This window comes from Myotis brandtii, unplaced genomic scaffold (assembly GCF_000412655.1).
Source record: "Myotis brandtii unplaced genomic scaffold, ASM41265v1 scaffold650, whole genome shotgun sequence".
Lineage (NCBI taxonomy): Eukaryota > Metazoa > Chordata > Mammalia > Chiroptera > Vespertilionidae > Myotis > Myotis brandtii.
In genome coordinates, this window is record NW_005370517.1 from 179211 (window position 1) to 183332 (window position 4122).

At 46.5% G+C, this 4122-nt stretch overlaps 1 protein-coding gene across 3 annotated transcripts in view; it reads left to right on the forward strand.

Annotated features, from left to right (window-relative positions):
* The window catches only part of LOC106723804 (zinc finger protein 883-like), a 139348-nt gene that overhangs the window by 57169 nt on the left and 78057 nt on the right, over positions 1 to 4122 (forward strand). The window lies entirely within an intron of this gene.

The following is a 4122-nucleotide window of genomic DNA, read 5'->3' on the forward strand; positions in this document are numbered from 1 at the left end:
CCTGGATCCGGCTGGACTACAAGCTCTCTACACGCCATATGCCAAGTTCATGGGTGAGTCCAGCGAGGTCCAGTGGCATTGGAGCAGGAAGGGGGCAGAGCTGAGGGAATGAACCTGGGGTCTGAAGATGGGAAGGGGCTCTAGCCGGTTTGATTAAGTGGATAGAGCAGTCGGCCTGCCGACTGAAGGGTCCCGGGTTCGATTCCGGTCAAAGGCATGTACCTGGGTTGCGGGCACATCCCCAGTAGGGAGTGTGCAGGAGGCAGCTGATCGATGTTTCTCTCTCATCGATATTTCTAACTCTCTATTCCTCTCCCTTCCTCTCTGTAAAAAAAAAAAAAAATTTTTTTTAATCTATAGGATGGGAAGGGGATAGACATTACACAGTGGTGTGCACATCTGGAGGAAGTGTGAGCTGATAGTTCCAGGGACCTGGTGTGGGGACTTACGGGTGAAGCATAAGCCCAGGTTTGGGTTTGTCTTGGAGGCAGGATCTAGGAGACTGCAGTGGTGTTGCTTGGCAGGAAGGCTGGGGCCCTGCAGGCATCGCCCAGACCGTAAATGGCACTTATATACTGCCTCTCACGCCCCCCCCCCCCCACACACACACACCTCCTTCCCTTCCCGCCCCACTCAGTTGCTGTAGCTCAGGGCAGTAACAGTGATTAATGGGTCTTTGATGAGAGAGCAGCAGCATTAGCATTAGAGCCCTGGGGGAGGTTGAGCCGGGGAAGATGTGTAAGGAGTAGGATTGTGGGGTCTCAGAATGACTGTTGTGGTTTTGAAACTGGACAGCCAATGCGTCCGGGCTGCCTGTCACTGCTTGAGCCAATTCAGCAGAGACAGGGTTGAATCATAGATGAGTGTTTATTCCAGTCATGCCAACAGTATGGGAGGGCAGCGGGCCATACCCCCCAAATCTGCTCTGCCTCTCCCCATAAGCCAGCTGCTCACGTGGGGTACAAGGACAGGGATTTCGTGGGGAAGGAGGCCAAGGGAAATCAGAATGGGTATAATGGTTACAGATTACAGGCATTCTGGACTGGGTCTTTGCAAAAGAAAGGGGCCATCAGAACGTCATTGTTTCATTCCTACAACAAAGTGGTTTATCTTTCCCTGATAGGCAGCTCCTTGCTAAGGAGTTTGGGCTGCATTTCCTGGTGAGCACCCAGGGCCCTGGTACAACTCCCAGCCAGGGTAGACTGTGCTTTGTTTAATGAGAACAAAACAATCACGGTTAACGGAGCATGCTTAATATTTCTTACTAATATTTCTTATAACTGATAGCTAGTCCTCAGTAGTCTATTTCTGCCCCCTTCATTTCCCCGCTGCTATTTCTGTCACCTCATATCTATGACAATAGTTTTATTTTATTTAAAAAAAAATTTTTTTTTATTGATTTTTTACAGAGAAGAAGGGAGAGGGATAGAGAGTTAGAAACATCAATCAGCTGCCTCCTGCACACCCCCTACTGGGGCTGTGCCTGCAACCAAGGTACATGCCCTTGACCGGAATCGAACCCCGGACCCTTCAGTCCGCAGGCCAACGCTCTATCCACTGAGCCAAACCGGTCAGGGCAACAATAGTTTTAGATGAAAAAAATCACACCCTGCAGGACTGTGTTTGCTTCTGCCTTAAAAGCAATTTGTGGGGCTCTGACCTGTTTTGCTCAGTGGATAGAGCGTCGGCCTGCAGACTGAAGGGTCCCAGGTTCGATTCCGGTCAAGGTCATGTACCTTGGTTGGGGGCCCATCCCCAGTAGGGGGTGTGCAGGAGGCAGCTGATAGATGTTTCTCTCTCATCGATGTTTCTAACTCTCTATCCCTCTCCCTTCTTCTCTGTAAAATCAATAAAATATATTTTTTGAAAAAAAGCAATTCATGGGGATGGAACACAGGGAATGTGGGATTTAAAAAGAAGAAGATACTGAATACAGCAGCAAGCAATTAGACAAAACAATAAAACAGGAGAAAAATTAAAAAGAATTCCCATTGACCCAGACAGACAGGGTAGCCAGGAAGTTAAAGCCAAAACACCCTTCTCGATGTTTTACCTTGGAGATGGTTTCCCTAATTTGTTGTTGTTTTCTATCAATTGAGAATTATTCCTTTAAATTCCTCACAACTCGGGTTATGCCGCAACAGCAAATAACCTATTGCTGTGCCCATTTCTCTAGAACTGCCTCCCTGGCCTGACTCGGTTCTTGATTTATCCCCTGTGTAGCCCTGGAGGTGGCCTTCAGGGCTTTTCCCATGCCACAAACCAGCTGGGTCACTTCTACATTAAGGGAGTGAAGCGTAGTAATCCCTCCTTTGGAAAACTGCTATTTGAACCTGTTATTTTTAGATAGTCTCTTATTCTATAAAATATAACTTTGTTTTTTTAGCTTCAATAATAGAAAAGATAAACTTAATTGTCTGACCTTGCAAGCTAGCCATCTAAATGATACGCTGATATTTATGCCAGGTGCCTGTATAGATATGATATGATACTCAAGGTTACACACTGTCTACAAAAATAACGTACACAAAGAACTAGAAGGATATAAAAAGGAAATACTCCCTCCTGTGTTTGATCAGAATTTTTTTTTAATATATTTTATTGCTTTTTTACAGAGAGGAAGGGAGAGAGATAGAGAGCCAGAAACATGGATCAGCTGCCTCCTGCACTCCCCCCACTGGGGATGCACCCACAACCCAGGTACATGCCCCTGACCGGAATCGAACCCGGGATCCTTCAGTCCGCAGGCCGACGCTCCATCCACCAAGCCAAACCGGTGATCAGAATTTTTTTTAAAAAAAATATGTTTTATTGATTTTTTACAGAGAGGAAGGGAGAGAGATAGAGAGCCAGAAACATGGATCAGCTGCCTCCTGCACTCCCCCCACTGGGGATGCACCCACAACCCAGGTACATGCCCCTGACCGGAATCGAACCCGGGATCCTTCAGTCCGCAGGCCGACGCTCCATCCACCAAGCCAAACCGGTGATCAGAATTTTTTTTAAAAAAAATATGTTTTATTGATTTTTTACAGAGAGGAAGGGAGAGAGATAGAGAGCCAGAAACATGGATCAGCTGCCTCCTGCACTCCCCCCACTGGGGATGCACCCACAACCCAGGTACATGCCCCTGACCGGAATCGAACCCGGGATCCTTCAGTCCGCAGGCCGACGCTCCATCCACCAAGCCAAACCGGTGATCAGAATTTTTTTTAAAAAAAATTCTGATCAAACACAGGAGGGAGTATTTCCTTTTTATATCCTTCTAGTTCTTTGTGTACGTTATTTTTGTAGACGCTCTATCCACTGAGCTAAACCGGTTAGGGTTTGATCAGAATTTGACAGAGGTAATCTGCTCTGAACCTGCACGCAATAAAGATGACTCCTAACTAAGTGTCCGATTAAGGCGTCTTGTCCAGCTCCCCGATTTGTGATACAACAGGAGCATTACCAATACGGTTAAAACAGTATATACAGCAGGGCCCCCAGGTGGAGATGGTCCTTAACAATCTGGTGCCATGGCCTTGAGAAAGTCTCAGACCCTGTGATGTTTCTGAGGGCTCAAGACAGTCACTGGTCCTAAGGAGCAAGGTCCCCTGGTGCTGTTGGCAGGGTTACAGGAGTAAACAGCTACCCCATGGGAGAGAAACCAGCTAGCCAGCAGCTTCGTACGTCCATCACTATAAGGGAGGGTGACGTTCTACAAATATTTCATATTGTATGTATAGATCCTGAAAGACAATAACTAGAACACCCAGTAAAAGTCAGACCCGCTCCACAGGTAGCCACTGCAGCTGTTACAGAAGACCGGAGAAGAACCAAGCAACGCTTCGAGAGATGGAGTTACACTTTATTATTATTATTATTATTATTATTATTATTATGTGCGGGCCGAGAGAAAACTGTATTTCAAATTCTGGAGGAACTTTCCCTATTTATATCTTTTTACCTTTTTTTAAAAAAGATATCTTTATTGATATCAGAGAGGAAGGGAGAGGGAAAGAGAGATAGAAACGTCAATGATGAGAGAGAATCATTGATTGGCTGCCTCCTGCACGTCCCCTACTGGGGATCAAGCCCACAACCTGGGCATGTGCCCTTGACCAGAATTGAACCTGGGAC